The sequence below is a fragment of the Bufo gargarizans genome, chromosome 1 (genome assembly GCF_014858855.1).
Source record: "Bufo gargarizans isolate SCDJY-AF-19 chromosome 1, ASM1485885v1, whole genome shotgun sequence".
Classification (NCBI taxonomy): domain Eukaryota; kingdom Metazoa; phylum Chordata; class Amphibia; order Anura; family Bufonidae; genus Bufo; species Bufo gargarizans.
Window position 1 is genome coordinate 505,505,562 of NC_058080.1, and position 24,560 is coordinate 505,530,121.

Genomic DNA, 24,560 nt, shown 5'->3' on the forward strand with positions numbered 1-24,560 from the left:
CCTTGTATCAAGAACATAGTCAGTAAAGAAAAGGCATTGGGAGAAGGAGCATACAATGGAGACAACAGGGGGGACACACGAGGAAAAAAGGGAAGGAGGAGAGTGGGGAACAGACACGAGCGCTGGTTACTAGTGTGCAGCCCGGAACTCACTGGAGGTACGAAACGTCTCCCATGGGCTCCACGTCTTCACAAAACGGGCTACGGACAATGGGGAAACGCAGATGAGGTCCTCCATCCTTTGGTGGAGAGCGATTTCCTCAAACCACTCCATTAGTAGGGGGGGAGGGTGACTTCCAGTGGCAGGGAATGACAGTTTTGGTGGCTTGGAGCATATATTTCAAGAGGGAGACCTTATAGGCTGGGATGGTGAGGTCGAAGGCGAAAAGCAAGAGGGATTCGGGGGTGTTGGGTATAGGAATCCCTGTCACTTTGCGCACAATGGAATGCACCGAGTCCCAGAAAGGGTGCAGGGCAGAGCATTGCCACCATATATGAATCATGGTGACCTCTTCTGATAAACATCTCCAGCATCTGTCCGGTACAGACGGAAACCACTTGTGGAGAAAAGTGGGCACTCTGTACCACCTGGAGAGGACCTTGTAATTAGTTTCCTGCGCCTTCGTGGAGATCAGTGCCTTGTGAGTCAAAAGGAAGGGTCTCTGCTATTGGGAGGGGGTGAGTTGGACACCTAAATTGCGTTCCCACGCCGAGCAAAAGGGAGGAGGACGGGAGGAGTGTTGCTGAATGAGCAAATTGTATATAGTGGAGATGTCCCTGAATACTGCTGATGGAGCCAGGCACATTTGCTCAAACTTAGTGAGGGCTCTGGATAGGTCATGGGTTTTACGCAAGGTCGAATAAAAATGTTGAAGTTGGAGGTGTTCAAAGGTATGCCTGGGGCGAATGGCGGAGGGCTCTAGCATCTGATTGAGAGGTTTCAGAGAGGACCCGCGTAAGACATGATAAAATCGGAGAGGGCGCATACTAGTACCTGACAAGAAGGAACGCGAGGAGCGCCCCGGTTCATGAGAATCTTTTGAAGTCAGTTTTGCTTCGAGTCTTCATTGGCGTAATTTGCACTAATTTCATCAAATGTTGTACAGGGTTTGATAAATTTGTAGCACTATAAAACTTTTGCCTACAGATGTTAAAGAGGTTGTTCCACAAAAATAGTCTACAGTTTTCAAACCAGCAACTGGATTTGAATACTTTTGTAATTGCATGTAATTAAACATTTTGTATAGCCACTAAGTTATTCAATAAAATGTATCTGTATAGCGCCACCTGCTGTTTGTTCTTTTTCTTATTTGTTTGTCCTGCTCACTGAGAAGGCCGCACATGCTCAGTTTCATCCAACTGCATCCTCAGTTGTGATAGGGAGAGAATAGACACGCCTCCTGAGCTGCAGCAGAAAAGACACTCCCTTTGAGCTGTGAATAGGGAGATCTCTGGATCCATGTGAGGTACAGAGTTGGTTCTAGCTGTGCTGGAAAAAGATTTTCATTTTTTACATTAGCCATGGGATAGCCCCATCAATAAAAGGTGCAATCTTACTCCATTTAGCAGGGTGGAGTACAAAAACAGAAGTAAGGGTACAGCCACATGGTCAGGTTTCCTAATGCCACTTTGAAAGCCAAAACCAACAATGCCACATTTGTATAGTTTTTCTTGTATTTTAATACAAAAAAAATTAACATTTTGGTAAAAAGAAAATTCTTTGCATTGTTGTATTGTGACAGCCATAACTTCTTTAGATTTATGTCCACGAAGCTATGTGGAGGCTCATTTTTTACAAGACAATATGTAGCTTTTATTGATACCATTTTGGAGTGAGTATGACTTTTTGATCACTTTTTGTTCCATTTTTTGGGAGGTAAAGTGGCGAAAAAACAGAAAATCAGCCAGTTTGATTTTTTTCCCCGTCACCTGGTCCATCTAGTCTGCCTTTATATTATTTCTTATTTATCTTTGTAGACACGTTAATCCCAGGTATGTTTAAATTCATTTACTATAGACACTGTATGGGATAAATATGTTTATATTTTAATAATTACAGTGTTTTGGGACACAGCGATGCAAATAATCTTTATTTTTTTATTATTTATTTTTACTTTGGTGAAAGGCGGTGATTTGAATTTTTATAAAAAAAAATTTAAAACTTTTTTTGTTCTTAAAGTGTAACTGCCTTTTTTTCTAATGTGTAAGGACAGTGATAGGAAACATTTTTCTAATATATTTTATATAAAATATTTATTTCTAATATATTTTATTTACATTTATAGGAGAAAATTTGCCCTGAAATGTCCCATTCATTTTTTCGCTCTTCTGACCCCTCACCCCGGATCCTGTATTTAAAGCATCCGCTTTGCACATCTGGCATCAGTTTTAGCCATTTCCGTCTGGGATCCGTTATTTTAGATGGAAAAAAAGTACTGCATGCAGGTCCTAAGGGACCTGATTGGAGCCGGGAAAGAATTTTTTCCTTAAAATGAGGAAAATTGGCTTCCTCTGGATCTACTTTGCAGGATAAGAGCTCATGCACATGGCCATAAGTGTTTTACGGTCTGCAAACCGTGCATCCGAAAAACAAGGATACCGGCCATGTATATACTGTACCACCATTTTTTTTTTTACTCCTGCAGAAATATTCTATCCTTATCAATAGGACATGTTCCATTTTTGTTGAATTAAGATGAACGGGTCTGCATCTGATCTGCAAAAAACGCGGATCAGATGCAGTTCAAAACTATAGCCATGTGCATGAGCCCTAAGAGGCTAAACTGGATGGACGTATGTATTTTTTCAGCCTTACAAACTATGTTAGGGCTCTTTCACATCTGCGTTCTTGTCTTCCGGCATAGAGTTCCGTCGTCGGGGCTCTATGCCGCAAGAATACTGATCAGGATTATCCTAATGCATTCTGAATGGACAGTCCGTCCTTCAGGATGCATCAGGATTGTCTTCAGTTCCGGAACGGAACGTTTTTTGGCCGCAGCAAATAGCGCAGCATGCTGCGCTTTTTGCTCCGGCCAAAAACCCGGAACACTTGCCGCAAGGCCGGATCCGGAATGAATGCCCATTGAAAGGCATTCATCCGGATCTGGCCTTAAGCTAAACGTCGTTTCGGCGCATTGCCGGATGCGACGTTTAGCTTTTTCTGAATGGTTACCATGGCTGCCGGGACGCTAAAGTCCTGGCAGCCATGGTAAAGTGTAGTGGGGAGCAGCATACTTACCGTCCGTGCAGCTCCCGGGGCGCTCCAGAGTGACGTCAGGGCGCCCCAAGCGCATGGATCACGTGATCGCATGGATCACATGATCCATGCGCATGGGGCGCTCTGACGTCATTCTGGAGCGCCCCGGGAGCCGCACGGACTGTAAGTATACTGCTCCCCCGCTCCCCACTACTACTATGGCAACCAGGACTTTAATAGCGTCCTGGCTGCCATAGTAACACTGAAAGCATTTTGAAGACGGATCCGTCTTCAAATGCTTTCAGTACACTTGCGTTTTTCCGGATCCGGCGTGTAATTCCGGCAAGTGGAGTACACGCCGGATCCGGACAACGCAAGTGTGAAAGAGGCCTTAGGCTACGTTCACATCTGTGCTATCATTTTTTAAAAGTGCTGGATTCGGCAAATAACTGATACGAACGGAAACTAATAGATCCCATTGACTATAATGAGATCCGTTTGGGAGAACATTTTTTAGCAGAGAGAAGAGTCCTGCCTGCAGGACTTTTTTCTCCGCTATATTTAACAAAGTCTGTGACGAAGTCTCCTGTGAAAGCAGCCTTAGGGCTCATGCACACGAACATGTGCTGGCCAGGCCCGTGCTGTGGACCGCAAACCGCGGGTCCGCAATATATGGGCACCGGCTGTGTGCACTCTGTATCACGGATGTGGACCCATTCCCTTGAAGATATGGTACAGAACGGAGGGACGGCTCAGAAGCCCACAGAAGCACTATGGAGTGCTTCTGTGGGTTTTCTGTCCATGCCTCCACACCGCAAAGTGCATACACTACTTTTTGCTGTGCAGACTGTCGGATGCGGATTTCGGACAACCTTCCAAGTGAATGGGTCTGCGTCCGCAGAAGGCGGCCAGTCAGTGCCCGTGCATTGCGGACCAGAATTTGCGGTCCACAGCACGGTCGTCTGCATGAGGCCTTACTAAGATTATTATATATGAGGGTCTGAAAGACATCTCCATTCTGATGGATTTTATTTAGGCTAAAGTTACTAGAGATGGGAACCAATTTTCCCCTTAAAGCTCAGCTCCATATGTATATGAGTCCTATAACATTGGCAAAGTTTCTGGCTATTAACAAGCACCAATCAACGATACAGCGCGGTATTTGGTACTCAGTACCCATGTTTTCGGCGGCAATTATTTGTTGGCAGCACGTGCCTGTGTGATGTGCTGCTGACAAGGACTTTTAATGCCACAGAAAAGTTCCAATCTCCCCAAAAAATAGCGTTTGCTCACTTGTTTGGCGAATAGTGGCACATTTTCATGGGGCAATGATGAGGTGAATAAGCGGTTGTTCCTGATCATTGGCCAGCATAAAAGACCCTATGTAGCCATGTAAAGGCTCATGTACACAATCGTTAGATGTTTTGCGGTGTCATCCGGAAAAACGGATCCGGAATTTAAAGGTCTGCGCATGCGCGGACCGGAAGAACGGATTCCGTCATTGCGGCAATTTTAATGCCGGATCCGGCAAAGAGGATGAGATTTTAAGAAATCTCCATCACACACGGCGTAAAAAAGCGTACATTGACCTGCGGTGCGGCTTTGACACCTGCAGCATTTCCACCGCGGATCTGACCCTGTGCAGTGGAGAGGGTAAAACCCACAGCAGATTATGTCGGCTGTCTTTTCAGTCATGTTTGGAGGCCCCCATAAGGTTATGTACACATGGGCTGTAAAGAAATCTTATCTGCACCCTGCAAAAGTAATCCCCTGAGGAAACTGCCCAATTTATGTCAAATCCTCCGCCCCGTGTGCCCTAAAATATGCCACTGAATGCTGCCATGTATAAGAAGTGCAGCCCTCAGTGCTGAGGTAAACTAGCTCGCTGGGGCCATGTGAAGCCTGGCATGGCGGCCATATTGGCTGTCCCTGAGAAACCTCGGAGACCACACGTCCTGACAGAGGACACACGGACGGCGTCCATCCTTCATGTGGCCATGTGTAACCTGAGGCGTCCCCTGCCTCCAAGCCCTCCATATGTCTGTCTCTCCCTTCCCCTGTGTGCACGTCTCTCCTCAGCAGCCGTCTCTGCGCGGACCTCCCCCTCTCAGCTCCTCCCCTAGCTGTCTCTTTCTCTAGGAGTGTCTTTGTCTGGGTGTCTCTCAGATCCCTCAGACAGCTGCACAGAGAGGACCCAAGAGACGTTTCTCAGAGAGGCCAGACCCCCAGATCACAGTGAGTGTCCTCGGGCTGACGGGTGTGTGTGGTGGTGAGGTGTACCCTCCATGTTTGTGTCCTTGTGCTGCTTTTCATCTGGCAGATGGCCGTGTGTGTCGCGGGCACAGATGCTCCGTGTGTGGGTGGGGTGGTATTATAATGTACTGGGAACGCGGTGTCCTTGTGGGGAATGTCACAGCGGAGGACTGCGGCCCAGCGCTGGGCATAGGTGGGGACGTCCAGGAGCTGCGGCGCACTACAACGCCCAGCATGCTGAAGGACACCGCCTCGGAGTAAAGTAAACATCAATCCTTTCTGGAAGCAGAAAGCCACGCCCACCTCTGTTAGAGTCCGTCTCCGGGTAGCCACGCCCATAAACACGTCCTGTAACCCCGCCCAGCAGAGCATTGTCCCCACGTGGAACAACAACACCACGCAGCTGGCCTGCTCCTGCAGTCGCCTGACAGGGGGCGCTCTCCTCCATGTGTGGCAGGGTGTGATCCCTGTGCTGCTGTGTGTGTGTGTGTGTGAGCGCCTCTAATTATATAGGGCTGTATCTACAGTCAGTGATTGTGAGCCAAAACCAGGAGTGAAGGCGGTAATGTGGACTGCTCGAGCGCTGTGTGAATAAGGGCTCATGCACACGACCGTGATCAGTCCAAGAAACATGGCCTGTGTGTTGACAGCGGCTCCCGTGATCGAAACTGACTGCCTCATGGTAGTTTCTGATCAGTTCCTATCTGATCGCAGGGCTGCGGTGTACTGACATGATGCGGGATCAGATAGGCGCTATGACACAGGCAGTTCGGGTCGGCCTGGGAGATGCGGCTGACACATGGACTGTGTTTACTGGGCTGATCGCAGTCGTAAGGACCGGTTCACACGGAGGTTGTTAGGCAGGTTTTTCAGCCAAAGCCAGAAGTGGATCTACCAGGAAGGAGAAGTAGGAGTCCGTCCTTTATATTTCCCATTCCTTTCGAATCCACTTTGGCTTTAGCTGAAAAACCCGCAGGCGGATCTGCCTCAAAGCCTGTGTGTGAACCTACCCTTAGGCCTCATGCACACGACCGTACCATTTTCTGCGGTCCGCAAATTTCAGATCCGCAAAATGGACAAGAATAGGACGTTATATTTTTTTTTTGCAGGGCCACGCAACGGATGCGTACAGCGCACACAGAGAGCTGTCCGCATCTTTTGCGGCCCCGTTGAAGTGAATGGGTCCGCAAAAGAGCAGCAAAAACTGCGGGTTGGTTGCGGACCATAACAACGGTCGTGTTTGGTCGGAGTATACGGAGTGCAGGCAAAGCGAATATTTTCACCTGATCCTTTTGTCCTCCGAAGGGGTAAAGTGCCTGATAACGACTTTCTCCCCACTGAGTACACGTACATGTTCAGCCCACTCGATAGAGATTGAATGTGTATGGCCGACCTTAGCGCACGGCCGCATGTTCCGTGTTTTTTTATTTATTTATTTTTATGCAGTTTTTGAAACCAAATTCAGGAGTAATAGTGTATCTCCCAAATCTGCATAAAAAGGTGGCGGTACCCTTGTTCACATGGATGATTTTGTCAGTGACAGAATCTGCTACATAACCCGGTTTTCATTTTGAATGGCGCGGATCCGCTTTAGATTTAGTTCCACAAGCAGGCTCCCGCTGCGGCTTTGGGAGGGGTCTGAGTGGTAACTGCGCCAAGAATGGACCTGTACGTCAAAAATCCTTGGCCGCATGAACTGTGGCGCCGACTCCCAGATTTCGGCACTAAATCTGCAATGAAACCTGTGCTCAATAAATGGGCTCATTCACACAACGTAAGGGCTCTGTGCTCATGCTGCACACCGCAAATAGTGGTCCACAATGCACAGGCACCAGCGGTAGCGGTGCTGATGTAGACACATTGGCTAGAATGGATCAGTGATCCGCAAAAAGATAGGACGTGTCTTATCTTCTGTGGTGCGGAGGCACAGACCTGAAATCTCAAGGAAGATCATTGTAGTGCTTCTGCGGGTTTCCGATCCGTGCCCCCGCTCTGCAAAAGATAAGACATGTCCTATCTTCGTTTGTAACTTGCGGGCCTACTCATGTCTGAGTCCGCAGCACGTGTGCACTCCCAGTGCCCGTATATTGTGGACCGCCATTTACGGTCCTTAATACAGGCATTGAGCCCTTGCGTTCATGTGCATGAGCCCTAAGACTGCAGCCCCGCGTCCCACTTGCAGATCTCGTTTGTCACCTATTATTTTTTTTTTTTAAACCAAAACCAGGATGAGATCCAACTAGGAAGACATATCTTTATTCCCTTTTTGGGTCACGTCCCAGTATAGGCAAAAAAAAACCACACGGGTAGTAAACAAGCCTGACCGCTGCTGCTGTGTTACCCACAGAAGAAGGATCGTACAAGGACTCTGTAAATGGACCACGTGATGTTGAGGGTCTCCATGAGTGAAGCTGGAATCCAGAGTAAACCCTGGGGTGTGTTTACAAGGCAAAAATCCACCATGTATAAAACAGTAGCTGATCAACAGGCTGATCTACCTCTGCGAGCAGCGTGTCTTTTGATGGTGGAAACGCTGCCAAAAACTTTATAGCCGTAACATGCTACTTCTGAAGCCAATTGCAAATCGGCGCCAAAAATAAAAAATTCCGCCATGTACACATGGTGGTGTGTTCCTCATTGAAATCAATGGGAAGCTGCTGTTTTGATCACAGATTACGTAGAGGAAAACCGCTTTTTCCCGCTACTGAAGCCATGGGGGACTTTTGCTGTGTGAACATACCTTTTTCCCACCTCAGTGACTGTGGTCAAGAGCCAATCTGGACCCCCTGTATTACCTGTATATGCCCTATGTGTTATGCATACTGAGAAGAAATACGGTGAAACCTCTCAAAGTCCTCCTTTATGAGAAGACCACCTCCTTATCTAGACTAGATTTCTCATGACAGATTTTTAGTTCCACCATATATTCCACCGCGTTTCAATAGCATTTAGTTTTTTTGTCTCGAGGAGAAGTTATACTCTTGCAGTCTTTATACTGTATATACAAAGCGTGCGTCACATGACCGTGCTCAGTCCAGGAAACATGGCCTGTGTGTCAGCCGCGGCTCCCCTGACCCATCAGAGATTTATGGTGCAGTCCGTTCCCATCTGATTGCGGGTCTGTTGTACTGACGTGAGTACGGTACAATGGCTGCACAGTCAGATAGGAACTGACTATATGATAAATCTGTAATGTAGTCAGTGTGTGTCAGGGGAGCCGCGGCTGACACAGGCCATGTTTCCCGGACTGAGCACGGTCATGTGAATCAGCCGTTACGTCTCTTTTCTGTGTGTGAGTACCGTGAATGATCCCAGGCTCAGGAGGCTTTCTGGACTCCTTGAGGGGGCTGAAATTTAATTTCTGCCATATGCACACTATTCACAGGCTCTTGGGAATGGGCTATTGATTTTTCCTCTTTCGTGAAGAGCTTTCCCCCACATGACCTAGAGTTATTCTGAAAGCGGACCCTCCACAGCTATCCCTACAGGAACTGTACACTAGGGAGATTAATAATGGAGGTGTACCCTGGTAGTGTATCATGTGGTTCTGCAATCGTCGAACAGTAGCCCTGTAATCTGTATAATAATAATATGATGCAAGTGGAAGCTGCACAAAGTCCTGGTTAAAGGTGTTATCCCACAAAAGTTATTACTGTGCAATAAACAGGGTATTTTATGTGACGTGGTATTGCATAATGCATGTGATAAAAATATTGCTTGGTTTTCTATGTACAATACATTTTCCTCTCTGGTAGCGCCCCCTGCTGTTTAACCTTCTGGTCCACCTTCTCCTGCATTTAGTGGTGGACTTGCATGCTCTAGACCTGGGGGAGCGGTGGGCAGGTGTTTACCTGGGGGAGCGGTGGGCAGGTGTTTACCTGGGGGAGCGGTGGGCAGGTGTTTACCTGGGGGAGCGGTGGGCAGGTGTTTACCTGGGGGAGCGGTGGGCAGGTGTTTACCTGGGGGAGCGGTGGGCAGGTGTTTACCAGTAGGCGAGTGTTACTGCTTCAGGTTCATGTATATTCTGGCTTGGACCAGAACTGGCTGGAAGGGTCATGTGCCTCGATCAGTCTCGCTACACTTGTTAAACTTCATTCAGGAAGCAAATTGTCTTAATTGCAGAAAGCGAGATAGTCATCTGTAGATGTAACTTTTCCACTTCTGTGAGAACTGTGGTCCTTACATTCTCCAGACAATTAGGCCTTGTTTAGGACAGGCTTTCCTTTATCGGTGTCCTCAGTTTATAACCTGTTCCTGGCTTGGGCTCTCCATCAAGAAACCGGATTGCGGAGACCCAGCCTAATACTTTGTCTCCTTTTATGATCCACACCAGCAGGTGTAACAGCTCCCTATGCGGCAAATCTGCATCATTTCAGCACTAAAGTCCACACCAAAATCTGCATGAGTTGGTGCGGAGTCCGGCCAGGTCCTCTGCATGTGTTCTTTCCAATGCTGGCAATGCCCCTTGATGCACTTAAGTCCTAATTTGCAGCATATGACCCAGCAGTAACGTGCTGCTTGGGGATACGTCACCACTGAGGCCATTGATTGGTTGCAGCGGCGCAATCGATTCCATGTGGAGGTTTACATGCCGGGGACCGGAAGGAGCAGGACTGGTTCTAACATTATTCCATTATGTTTAAAGCCCTTTTACTTGGGCCAATTATCTGGTATGGATGCATGCTCCTGTTAATTGCCCTGTGTATTGGTGCCAGCGATGAAGAAGCAATCATTCATTACTCGGGTAAAAGCTTTGTTGATGTGGCACCCAGAATCGCCCTTTCTGGGCAGCAGACTGTGCTGTGTGAACAAGCATCTGCTCCCCAGAAACCATGAACCTGTATTGAGGGGCGAGATCACAGCAGCAATCCCTTGTCCCCATACAGTGGAGACGTTTGCTGTATGTAAATGATTAGGCAATTATCAGGAACAAATGCTTCATTCCCGATAACTGCCTGCACAGTGAGCCCATGTAAAGGAGCCGTAAGGGCTGATTGATATGACCGTGTGAAACGTGGTCCCTGGGTCGACTGCATCTTTTGGACCAGGCGGCTCCCCTGACCCAAACTGACTGCATCATGGTAACTTATGATAGTTCCTATCTGATCGTGGAGTTGGTCGAGGTGATGGCTGCATGTAAACGCAGTGCTTCACCCACACTGAATGGGCAGCCAGTTGTCAGGAAGGAGCGCTTCCCGATAATCGGCTGCTTCTCAGGCCGTGTAAACCCGCCATTACTCTTTTTGTTATCTACACTAAATTTTTTTACTTTAAATCCGGGATTTAAAAAAAAAAGTGAATATATGCTAAGGGTGCATGCACATGGCAGCGTAGTTTATGCAGATTTCATTGCGTTTCTGCACCAACATCCGCATGCGTTAGGCCTCATGCACACGGGCGGCTTCCGTTTTTTGCGGACCGCAAAAAACAGAACGGTCCTGTGCATGAGGCCTAACACATGCGGATGTTGGTGCAGATTTGGTGCAGAAACGGGCAGCCCATTGTAGAAATGCCTATTCTTGTCCGCAAAACGGATAAGCATAGAACATGTTATATTTTTTTTTTCGTGGGGCTACGGAACGGAGTAATGGATGCGGCCCTCCGATGCGGACCAAAGCAACGGTCGTGTGCATGAGGCCTTAGGCTAGTGTCGCCCTAGCGTTAAAACTATCCGGCAGACTGTTCCACGTTCATTTGGGTACAACTCCGTTTTATATCCTACACATTTCTATACATTCACCTAAACTGTTGTCCTCATAGTGGACGTATGCAATACCCCGCCACATCCGTAATTGTAATGCTTTGTACATCACGGTGCCCAGATGTGGCTGTATAGAAGCGTTAATCGATTTGCTTTACTAATGGAATTACAGTTAATGACCGGCTCAGTGAACAGAACAGATTGCTTTTAATTACCATTCAGGCTGCAAGCAGCACCCCGTGCCTGGCATCTCCTGTGCCAACCTACCTGCAGTCTGTATGCTCCTTGATATCTATGTGTAGTATGCGTGTGCCTTCTACCAGCCTGCTGGGTTTGATCTCGTGACCTTCAGGATCTGAAGGGCAGAAGCTGCGTAACTCCTGGGAGCCTTGCCATAGCTCCAGCCCATTCTGCCTGGGACATACCATTATTTAAAGGGGAGTGCAGGCCGTTCGTCGGTGTAGTATGACGAGATGGAAGAACTGTAGCGCTGCCTTGATTACTGATTTCATACTAAATGACACGGGGAGGGCTGTGTTTCAAGCACAGTATATGCTCAAGATAAGGGGCTTTCACCGCCTTGCTTGAAGGCATCTAGCCCTTTTCTTGTATAGGGCTCCTGTTAGACTAGTTTATTTGGCATTTTTTACATATCAGCTTTCGTATTACTGCGCACATCATTAGGCTACCTGCACACGATGTGGATTAAGCCTCATTCACACGTTCGTGCTCAAATCCGTGAGCAGGTGGTCAGTGACGGATCCGTGTTGGGTCTGTGTGTCCGTTTTTTGCTGTCTGTGTTGCATCCGTGGTTTTCACGGACGCATAGACTATAATGGACGTGATGGATCCGTGCTAAAACACTGATGTCTAAATGCACACATTAGGGCTACATGCAAACGGTAAACTGCAGATTTGCAAAAAAAAAAGGGTGCCATCATTTTTTTTTTTTTGCAGATCCATTGTAACAATGCCTAAAACAGACAAGAATAGGACATGTTCTATTTTTTTTTTTTTTTGCAGGGCTACAGAACGGACATACTAATGCGGACAGCACACTGTGTGCGGTCTGCATTTTTTGCGGACCCATTGAAATGAATGAGTCCACATCCTATCCGCAAAAAACGGAACGGACACTGAAACAAACAACGTTCGTGTGCATGTAGCCTAAAATGAATGGGGATGTGTGCTGTCCGTGCCGAACACGTACAGCACACCTCCGTGAAACACTGACGTGTGAATAAGGCTTTACACACGGGTTCTCCTGCAGAAAAACCGCAGCATATTACAGTACTAGCAAAGTGTACGGCAGATCTCATGTGCACTTCACAGAAATGGACCTGCCGTGCAGATGTAGAAATCCTCAGCATGTCCGTTACGTTTGCGGATCTTTCTGTTGCGGATTTCACCCTTTCCAATGCAAGGGTGCGATCTGTAGCAAAACCAAATCAAATACGCACCAAAAAGCCCAGTGCTTTTTTTGGTGCGGAAATTCATGCGGATCGTCTACACCAGGGATGCTCAACCTGCGGCCCTCCAGCTGTTGTAAAACTACAACTCCCACAATGCCCTTCTGTAGGATGATAGCTGTAGGCTGTCAGGGAACGATGGGAGTTGTAGTTTTACAACAGCTGGAGGGCCGCAGGTTGAGCATGCCTGGTCTACACCATTAAGTTACCTGCGAACATGTCCTATTTTCTACGCTTTTTATGAGCAGACGGCCCCCATACAGTTTTAAGGGGGTGGCCGTTTGTCGGAACGCATCCATGAAAAATTGACCATTTTGTTGTGTGAATATAGCCTAACGCTACCTGCACAAAGTGCGCATTAGGCCTCCTGCATACCATTGTAGGGCCGCCATGCCTGTGCTGCAAACTGCGGGTCCACAAAACGCGGGCACTGGCCATGTGCAATAAAAGATAGGACATGTCCGATCTTTTGCTGTGGGGAGGCACAGACTTGGAAGCCCACGGAAGGGAGGTTCTCATCTACACCGTGCAGAATTCGACTGGTGATGCGGATTTTGAAATTGCAGGTAGTCGGTTGTGCAGATTTTCATAGCAGATTTCACCATTTGCCCAATGCCACGGGTGGGATCTGGGGCAAATCTACTACTAATGCATACGGATATACAGCGAAATCCACACAAAGTACACGCGGTGTGCATGGACCCTCGGCATGTGGAACTGTGGTAACTGAGCATTTCATGTGTGGGATAAAGAGTGTTTGTGACCTAGTTTTAATCCTCTGTTAGGCCTCATGCACACGACCGTTTTTTTTTTAAGGTCCGTAGGTCCGTGATCCGTGACCGTTTTTTCGTCCGTGGGTCTTCCTTGTTTTTTGGAGGATCCACGGACATGTAAAATGAAAAAAAAATCTAAGTCAAGTTTGCCATTGAAATGATAGGAAAAAACGGACACGGATCACGGACACGGATGCCAATCTTGTGTGCATCAGTGTTTTTTCACGGACCCATTGACTTGAATGGGTCCGTGAACCGTTGGCCGTGAAAAAAATAGTACAGGTCATATTTTTTTCACGGCCAGGAAACACGGATCACGGATGCGGCTGCCAAACGGTGCATTTTCCGTTTTTTTTTTTTTTTCCACGGACCCATTGAAAGTCAATGGGTCCGTGAAAAAAAACGGAAAACGGCACAACGGCCACGGATGCACACAACGGTCGTGTGCATGAGGCCTTATTTGAAAGGTATGTGGTGAAGTAGAGAACCCGACATGAAGGCAATCTTGTGCAGATAAGTGGTTGCAATGGGAGACGGCCCTGGAATTTGACTGGTTGCACTGGCACTTTTTGTCTGCCCTGGTTTCTATGCAGGAGGCCCAGTGTGCAATTTATTCTGTGGAGAACGAACAATGGAAACTCCGGCTCATTTCACACCATGTCTGTGATGCCCATCGTATATAGTCCGGAATACGCTCCGGATGTATACGCCTATGTGCCCTTAGTATTTAACTCCTCTAGGACCCTGCTGTTGCCGTGCTTTTTTACTCCCTGCCTTCCTGGAGCCATAACTTTTTTTTATTTTTCCATTTACATAGCTATATCAGGGCTTGCTTTTTTGCAAGACAAGTTGTATTTTATATTGGCACCATTTAGTTTTACATACGATGTAGTGGGAAGCTGGAAAATAAATTCCAAATGGTGTGGAATTGGATGAAAAAAAATCTAATGACTCCATGGTTTTATGGGTCTTGTTTTGAAGTCCGTCCCTAGGCAGTAAAACTGACCCATGCCCTTTATTCTCTGGGTCAGTACGATTACAACTAGACCGCGTTCATTTAGTTTTTCTTGTGTTTTTAATACTGAAAAAAATAAAAACTTTGGAAAAAATATAATTTATTCGTTTCACTGCCATAATCTGATCCCAATAACTTTTTCTATAGTTACGTTTAGAGAGGTGAGTGGGTGTTAATTTTTTTACAGGATGATATGTTTTGGGAGGTTAAATGACGGGAAAAAATGGCGAATCAGCCATTTAGTTTTTTTCTTTTCCATTACTCCGTTCACCATGCAGGATAAATATTTTTATATTTTAGTACGGACATTTATATGTATCTTTTTATTTTTTTTAGGCCCCAAGGGGCCTAACAGCATGCAATTGTAAGATCGCCACTTCTATGCAGCTATGGAATTAAATCCATTTATAATTGGAAGATTCAGTATATTCCAATGTAGTGCTGCCATCTGCAGGAATATTGGAATATACCTGCGAAAGGCATCAGAGGCTCCAGCAGGTTCTTACCTTTCACAACAAGTCCTCCAATCGCTGTGTTGGGGAGCCGTTCCAGGTCCAGAAGAGTAGCGCTTCCAGGTTTTACACTCTCAAATGTCATGGTCACATTTGGGTTAAATGCTATTGTTCTGCATTTTCGCCGATCGCAGGCATTTGCCCTGGGTGTCTGCTGTATGAAACAGTTGAAACCCAGCAGTTAAGCCATTTTTAAAGAATGGATGGACCTGTACGGCGGAGGTCTGGAAAGGGTTAGAATCCAGACATCAAAAGGGTCTCCTGTTGGCATGCATTTGTCCAGTGTACTGCTGTATACTGCACCCTCAACAGACAACTATATGTTGAGATCTCTTATTGTTTAGCAGGCTTATCCCTCTTAAACTAGGCATAGTGCCTGGCAGGATCGATCCTGCTGATTTAAAATGATACTTTTTCTTATGAAAATCGGTAGCGGAGTTCCTGAAAAGACTTTTATTGCAGTGTACCAAGGGGCGGGGCTCAGCCAATCACTTTCCCTAGCTCCTCCTCCTTTCCAGGGCTGACCACGCCCTACAGTGCGCGGAGGCCCTCATGCGCATAAAGAATAAACATACTTTTCATGGGGATGCTGCCAGTGATTTCGTCAAGACGGGCATGATTTTAATCAGCAGGATCAACCCTTTCGGGCAGTTTGTCTGTTTAATAGCGTTTATTCTGCTGGTGGGGGTGTTTTAAAATTGGCTTCCACATCAGACACTTGCGTATGGTCAGCATTTAATTTCGAGTGGTCCTGTTGGAGGTAATCTCCTAACACATTGTGACCCTCCCCATAGATACAGTCACTTCTGGTGCAGGCATGTTGCTTGTCACTGGGGCGCCATGTATACGAGTCCGCCCATAGATTCCTGAGGACCTGTCCGTGACACCCGTGCCGCACATGACGACAGTGAATTCCGTCAGTGTTACATTGCAACTTTTTTATCATGCAAGATAACATTGGTTAATGGAAGCCAAATGAGACTGCAAGGACGGGAAGCTGTGACCATGAGATCACGTATTCTGCTGGGAAATATACATAATTGATGCTGCAGAGATTAGATTAGGAGTCCTCATGCAGACAGTGTGGCAGGGACAGAGGGGGGCTGTTATTAAAGTGCGGCATTAAAATGCTGTCTGCTTTTTTTTCACTTGCTCCTTAGCAACAAATTGATGCATTTCCTTTTTAATGATGGCAATTTATAACCTGTTGCTAAGAAGAAACTGAGGAGCAACCAACAGAATTTAAATGGCATGCAGAAATTGGCCGGAATAAATCTGTATCCGTGACCAGGATGGCGCTGGTGTACTGTGGTCCCATCTGTAGTACTGCGGATACCGGATGCCTCTTGACCGCTTGGGCAGGGACACCTTGAAACATGTGCACAATGTAAGTTATGGAGCTGCCCCGACCAGGGTTTTACAAGGGGTAGTGGCACCTTCACCATCTGTCCCGGTGGTATTTGTGAGGTCACAAATACTAAGAAGGTCCATGCCTATACATTTATCTTCTGTTTTTTTCCCTCAGTCCCTATTGCTCTCCCCCAGCGTTAGCTCTAGTTATTTGAGGGTTATGGCTAGCTTTAAAGGGGACCCGTCGCCACTTCTGACCTGCCTGTTTTAATAGCTACATGCATTTCCCATGTAATACCAATTCTGGAGCATCTAGTCTTATGTCTGTATGTTGTACCATTCCTTTATTATTTCTGCTAGAAGTTATGAATAAATTACTAGCAGTTTGTAGTGAAGGTCCAGTTGGGTGTTACCAGTTGGGAGTCTGACAATGGCAGCACTGATTGAATAGTGTCAGAATGTGCAACTGGTAACACCCAGCCGGACCGTCATTCATGATTTCTAGGAGGAATAGTAAAGAAATGGCACGTCATAGGAATAGAATTAGTAGCACATGGGAAGTGTAAGTAGTTACTAAAGCAGACCCGTCAGGAGAGGTGACAGCGCCTCATTAAGGAATGGGCCACAGGTGACAATATAAGTTTCTTGTACAAGGTGCTAACTTTTTCTAGTCCTCCCATGATAAGTAATGCCCTGCTCTGGAGTAGGACATGTTCATCCACCTTTACTCCAACAACCCTGAATAATATAGTGTTACACCCCATGGTTCGCTACATGGATGTTGATGGGTTAGAGTATTTTCTTATTTGGTGAGCGTTAAAGGGGTTTTCCCATCATAGACAATGGGGGCAAAGGACCCGCACTTAGGCCTGATGCACACGACCGTTGTGTGCATCCGTGTCCGTTGTTCCCTTTTCCATGATTTTCTGCAGACCCATTGACTTTCAATGGGTCCGTTGAAAACTCGGAAAATGCACCGTTGTTCATCCGCGTCCGTGATCTTGGTTACCTGTCCGTCAAAAAAATATGACCTGTCCTATTTTTTTTTTTTACGGACAACGGTTCGCGGACCCATTGAAGTCAATGGGTCCGTGAAAAAACACAGATGCACACAAGATTGTCATCCGCGTCCGTAGGCTACTTTGCGATCCGTCTGCATAAAAGCTTTTTCAGACCTGAGTTTTCACTTCGTGAAAACTCAGATCCGACAGTATATTCTAACACAGAGGCGCTCCCATGCCATATACTATGGCCCCAGTTGTGCCCCCATCTTTATATTATGGCACCAGTTGTGCCCTCATACATATACTATGACCCCAGATGTGTCCCTATACATATATTATGGCCCCAGTTGGTGGCAGCGGAGAGTTCCGATCGGAGTCCCAGTTTAATCGCTGGGGCTCCGATCGGTAACCATGGCAACCTAGATGCTACTGCAGTCCTGGCTGCCATGGTTACTTAGCAATTTTAGAAGCATTATACTTACCTGCGCGGTCTGTGACCGGCCGGGTGCTCCTCCTACTGGTAAGTGACTGGTCTGTGCTATAAGTAATGCGCCGCATAGACCTTTCACTTACCAGTAGGAGGAGCGCCCGGCCGGCCACAGACAGCGCAGGTAAGTATAATGCTTCTAAAATTGCTAAGTAACCATGGCAGCCAGGACTGCAGTAGCTTCGTGGTTGCCATGGTTACCGATCGGAGCCCCAGCGACTAAACTGGGACTCCGATCGGAACTCTCCGCTGCCACCAACTGGGGCCATCGTATATGTATGGGGGCACAACTGGGGCCATCGTATACGTGGGGGGATTTTAGTTAGGGGGGGGAGGGGAGGCCGCACTGGCCACCAATGAATTTAAAACTGGGGAGGGAGGGGGGTCTGCCCCCTCCTGCCTGGCAGCACCTGATCTCTTACAAGGGGCTATGATACGCACAATTAACCCTTCAGGTGCGGCACCTGAGGGGTTAATTGTGCGGATCACAGCCCCCTGTAAGAGATCGGGTGCTGCCAGGCAGCAGGGGACAGTAATGTACACAGTTCTTAGTATATTTTAACTTGAAGCGTCCCCATCACTATGAGAACGCCTCTGTGTTAGAATATACTGTCGGATCTGAGTTTTCACGATGTAACTCAAATCCGATGGTATATTCTAACATAGAGGCGTTCCCATGGTGATGGGGACGCTTCAAGTTAAAATATACCCTGACTTTACATTGAAATTCAATGGGGGACGGATCCGTTTGCAATTGCACCATATTGTGTCAACGTCAAACGGATCCGTCCCCATTGACTTGCATTGTAAGTCAGGACAGATCCGTTTGGCTCCACACGGCCAGGCGGACACCAAAACGAAATTTTTTTTTTTTTAACTTTAACCATGTATGGTGATCCTCCAAAAATCACGGGGGAAAAAACGGACACTGATAACGGAACCCCGTTTTGCGGACTGTGAAAAAAAACTGTCGTGTGCATCAGGCCTTACACCGAGAACAGAGCTGGGAGAGTGGTGGCTGGAGGACCCAGGTTCCAGCCACCGCCAAGCGCTCTCCCCATAGGAGTGCACCGCGCTTGCGCAGCCACCGCTCCCATTCATTTCTACTTCAAAATACGAAAAATACACCGATAGTCAATAAAAGATTAACAATGACTAGATCCTGGATACATCAGCATGCCTAAATAACAGCCAATACATTAGTTATACAGATATTGATATCATCGGTATACCGCAGTATCAGGTAGAACATAAACCTGGGGAAACATTATCAAAAGGGGGTGGGGCTCCCATTCATTTCTATGGGGCCGATGGAAATAGCCGAGCCAACGGTCAGCTATTTTCGGTGGCCCCATAGAAATAAATGGAGGGCGGCTGTACATGTGCAGTGAGCCCTCCACCACCTTTCCCTGCTCTGTTCTCGTCCCGCACCTATCAGTCAATGGGGGCATATCCTAGCGATATGCCCCCATTGTCTATGATGGGCCAACCCTTTTTAAAGAGGACCTGTATCCTCTCCTGGCATGTCTGTTTTAGTAATTTTTTGAATTTCCCATGTATTAACAATCCTGGAGCATCCATTCTTATAACTGCATGTTGTGCCATTCCTCTATTATTCCTGCTATTTGTTATGAATTGCCTGCAGTTAGCAATGACGGTCCTGATGGGCTTTACCAGTTGGAGGTCTAACATTATCCAATCTGTGCCAGACTATGCAGGGACACTCTTTAACTGGAAACCGGTAACGCCAATCTGGACCTTCACTGTAAACTGCTAGTTTCTCGCAGGAATGGCAGAACATAGGGTCGTAGAATTGTTATTACATGGGGGTGCAAGTAGTTGCTAAAAACAGGCACGTGAGAAGATGTTACTTCAGGGCGGTGTTCCTATATAATGTTCTCTGCTGCTTCCCCGCAGCTCTAGTTGTACATGATGAGACTGGCAGGGAGCAGGCACTCCTGTCACGAGCAGTCCTTACCTATAGTCCTTGCTAGAACCAGTCTGTGGGTGGGCACGGCGAAATGGGAGGTTGCCAGGTGAGCAGAGCCGAGACTTGTCTGCTTTCAGTGGGATGATTGATTGTTTTTGCTCTTTTTAAGAAATTGATATTTTGAAAGTTTTACAACAGGCTTGGTCCTGTATAGTAATAAATCAGCGTGGGGCTGTCAAATGCATCCTCTTACCCAACTGTGTTCCCTTCTCAGCTGACGGTCACCTTGAAAGATTTAACCTGCACCTTGATGGGCTCTCATATAGAACAAAACTATAAAAAAATGGGGCGATTACACTAAACAGTAATGAATATCAGCAATATACAGTGGCAATCAAAATTATCGAACAATTTATGAACACTTGATTTTTTTAAAGAAATATCATCATTTGAAGGATTTTTTGTAAGGGGTACACCATGCCATTAGAACAGCGTTTTCCAAAATTACCAAAGTATATAAACATAAAACCTTTTATTTTTCAAAAAACGTGATGATCATAATTGGAGAACAGCAATGACTGTAGCACAGAGAACGATTCTGGAGGTTACACCAGTCCCCAATCAGTAGAAGTGTACAGGCCCTTGCTTTGAATGACTTCAGCACATCTGCGGCCACAGGACATCACTAGTCCTCACACTGCTCTGGTGGGATTTTGGTCCATTCTTCTTCCAGTCTCTAACAGTTCTGTGACCGGTGTGGGTTTCGTGACCATAACTTTGTCACCAAGGATTCTCCAGATGTTTTTCTATTGGGGTTAGATCAGGACTCTGGGCTGGCCATTTGATTGTTTCCAATGTTTTCAGTTTCAAGGAACTTCTTTACCCGTTTGCTGTGTACAGGGGGCATTGTCCTACATGAAAATTGCTGGCTGATTGAGTGATGAACGCAAGGAAGGAACCACGTGTTGTTCAAGAAGTGTTCTTCATTCATTCGGCCATGTAGCTGTATGAGGTCCAACTCCTGCTGCAGAAAACATTCCCCAAACCATGACACCTCCTCCACCTCTCACTGACTTCTTTACACACTTTGGGTTCAGTCTTTCCCCAGTTTATCGACTAACATAATGTCCCCCATCAGACCCAAATAAATTTAAACTTGCTTCATTGCTAAAATAAACTCTGGAGCACTTCTCCTCTGTCCACACAACATGCTCCTCAGCAAAGGCGAGTCTAGCCTTCTGATTCGTCCTACTAATGAGAGGTTTGGTCACTGCAGAGTGGGCTTTCAGTCCAAATGCTCCTAAATGTGGAGACCCTGTATGACGAGACGGATCCTTATGGGTGAAACGTTTACCCATGCAGAGTCTCCGCATTATCCTGTCCTCTCTTGCATTTGTCTTTTGAGGGCGACCAGCCTTCTTGGGGCACTTGAATGAGTTTGTGATGTTGTAAGATGCAATATTCTAGAAATCACAGACTTGGAACGACCAACTTCTCTTGCTATGGCTGATGGGGTCAACCCTTTGGCCTTCAGCTGGACAACCTGCTGCCGGAGGGTTTCAGTCACTTTGGAACGGCACCGCCATTTTGGCAAAGTCAGTGAAAACTGGAAAGTTAAATAGGGTTTGTCAGATCATTAAGGAAATTGGCACCAGTTGCCAGATTAAGGCTAGGTCTACATGACGACATTTGTCGCGCGACATTTGTTGCACCAATGTCGCGCAACATTTTTATAATGGCAGTCAATGGTGTCGCACTGCTGCGTGCTGCGACGCGACAGTCGCAGAAAAGTCCATCTCAAATGGATTTTCTGCAACTGTCGCAGTCGCAGCATGTTGCAGTGCAACACCATAGACTGCCATTATAAAAATTGTTGCGCGACATTGGTGCAACAAAATGACAAATGTCGTCGTGTAGACCTAGCCTAACACCAATAACTTGCAGGTATCTGAAAGTGTTCTCTAATTTTGATCAGTGTTTTTTTTCAATGATCTCGTTTACATTTTTTTTATTCTGTGCTTTATCTCGTGATTTTGATCAGTGTAAATGAAATGGCACTAGTCTTTATTTTACTCCATAGACCAGACCTTCCAAACCCCCCTGCCGATCAGCTGTTAGGGAGTAGCGCTCCATCCACTGTGCAGCTGCTCCCACTGAGGCTAATGGGAGCAGAGCTGCAGTACCAGTTCCAACCACTATCTGGCGGGTGGAGCTGTGTAGTTTCCGCTTCCATTTTCAGCGCAGGAGTTACTCCACACAGCTGATCGGCACCGATCTGACAGTGATTGTCTGTCTTTACTGAGAATAGGCCATCATTCTAAAAATCTTGGAGAACCCCTATAAGTGGCCCATACAACTTGTCCAAAGAGTATAAGATGACTCTTGGGGCTGCTGACTCTTCCCCCAACTGCCTTATCCACACAGTGGTGTCTGACAGCAGCTTATTTCCCCTCTGCCCATTGAAATAGACATGCACATCTGCTCATCTAGCATGTGTGTGTGCCTGATGAGCATTTGGTTAATGGTTAATGGTTTGGGTCACTTAATTGAATTCACAGGATGACTTCGCCGAAGAAGGAACTATGGAGAGTAAGCACAGTGTCAATGTGCGGTCCTGGTGACTAAATTTCAGCTTCATCGCTGCTAAAAAATGGCTGCTGTAAATTCCTGACAATCCTGCGAAAGAGGAGCAAGGGTTCTTAGTACAACGAACTTCAGACTTTTCTCAGTAAATCTGCTGTAAGACATAATAGTAAGTCACCACAACAATGTGAACATGTTCCTAGGAGTGGACCAAGCTTGGGGGGCCCATACTGGCCCAAGTGAATAACTGAAAAGATTTAACAACGGCTAAGCCAGGGGCGACCACATCACCTGTGCGACCCAGGCCCTTTCTAGCTGCGGAGCAGTAGCAGAATTAGGCTACTTCACAACTGAGTGGTGCTAGATGGGCCAAAGGGGGTGACAGGGGTCCCAGAAATGCCAAAGCCCCCTCTGGTTGTCTATAAACATGTCCTATCATCATAATAAAAGAGACTAAAGACTGTGATCTGCTGAAGGGTCTATGAAGGGACCGGACCTCTTCTAAATGTATCGTAGCAGATCCCCCTGAAAATGGGAGCAAAGTATTAACGCCTGTCCATTTTGCTTTTGGTACATGTTGGGCCTGTGTCCGAAAAAGTGCCTAACCAATCAGCCTACCTGCCTGTAGGCTTATTGCACACAGCCGTGTCTATATTTCTTTCCGCTAACATCGGATCCACAAATGTGGCTACCTTCCATGTGCATTCCCATCAATAGAAATGACTTTTCTCTTCCACAGTACGGCTTCCCAGATGTGCAGAAATACACAGATATGTGCAGGGCCTGTAGAAATGAATGGGTCAGTGTGCTAGCGGCAAATAACGTGGATTAATAGTCAGGTCCATGAGTCCTGAAAATCTGTATACCACAGGGCTATGGATGTGTTTGATGCACATGGTAAAGGACGCTGCAGGTGAAGCCTTAGGCTACCTGCACACTGCTATTTGCAGGGTTTTGGTGTCCGTCTGATGAACACTGAGCCAAACGGATCCTGGCACACAATGTAAGTCAATGGGGACTTCACTGACACAATCTGGCACAATAGAAAACTGATCCGTCCTCCATTGACTTTTAATGGTTTTCAAGACGGATCCGTGTTGGCCATGTTAAAGATAATACAAACTGACCTGTTCTGAACGGATGCAGACGGTTGTATTATCGGAACGGATCCCTCTGTGCAGATCCATGACGGATCCGCACCAAACGCGAGTGTGAAATTAGCCTAAGGATTCCTGCTCATTGGAAGGCTGCAGTTTATATGATTAGTGCTGTGTCTTGTGTGGTTGGATGTACCCCACAATTCTAGGAATTTTGGGGCATCGTATGTCGCCCTGGACCTTCATGATATTGCAGTCCCTTGGTTTCGTGCACCCAACAAGCTGATGTTCCAATACAGGCTTATAAAGTGAGGTTTTATGGAAGGGGCATCCAGGATGAGGCTTGATTGGTTCTAAGAAATGGCCAGAAACCACTTTTGCTTCACTAGATATTGATTGTGTAGGGTTGCTCGCCTGGCATCCCGCCATGCAGCTACTGTACATAACGTATAGAACTGCATAACGTGTGAACCGTATTTGTGTGTTTTAGATCTGAGATGTCGGAGTTACAAGAAGTTCAGATTACGGATGAGAATGCTCTTCTGCAGGATCCCTTAAAGGTAACTTCTGAACATCTGCTCGTACCCTGTCACTGCCTTCTCTCCTTCATGTTTCTCACAGACCTCTCCTTCTCCCCTTCAGGCAGCTGAGCTAGCAGCAAAACTACTTCAAGTGCAAGAACAGGTATGCCTGCGTCTATGACGGAGAGCCTCCCATCCTGTATATTTGGGAGGTTGCTTGTGCATGTCTTATCAGCGTGTAAGGAATAGCCATGCCTTCTATGAAGGTGCCGTCTGTGTCCTCTGTATGGGATGGTCTTCCTATTTACATAAATCCCATGTAGCAATGCTAAATACATATATTAGGTATACTAATATCAGACTCTTTGGCTGTTACATAGGTTACTACACAGGCTGTTCACACGTCATGTGAAAAAAAGCTGCCCATACACATTAGATGTATGTTGGCCAAACCCACCCAATTTCCATGGGACCAGCTGACCGTCTAATGTGTACGTCTCCGACTCTTCCCCTACGCCTCATACACACGTCAATGATTTCCCATCGGTAATTGTGAGCCAAAGCCAGGTTTGGGTCAAAAACACAGAACAGGAGCAAATCTTTCCCTTATACCTTATCTCTGTGGGGGCTTCACTACTGGTTTTGGCTCACATAACGGATGGAAATCCCG

The 24,560-nt window shown here is 46.7% G+C and overlaps 1 long non-coding RNA gene across 1 annotated transcript; it reads left to right on the forward strand.

Annotated features, from left to right (window-relative positions):
- The first annotated feature begins 5,156 nt into the window (after nt 1–5,156).
- On the forward strand, nt 5,157–24,190 carry LOC122933409. The gene is made up of 3 exons (XR_006388430.1): nt 5,157–5,430; nt 23,860–23,929; nt 24,012–24,190. It is a non-coding gene; the product is annotated as an uncharacterized LOC122933409 (long non-coding RNA).
- Nucleotides 24,191–24,560: the final 370 nt, after the last annotated feature.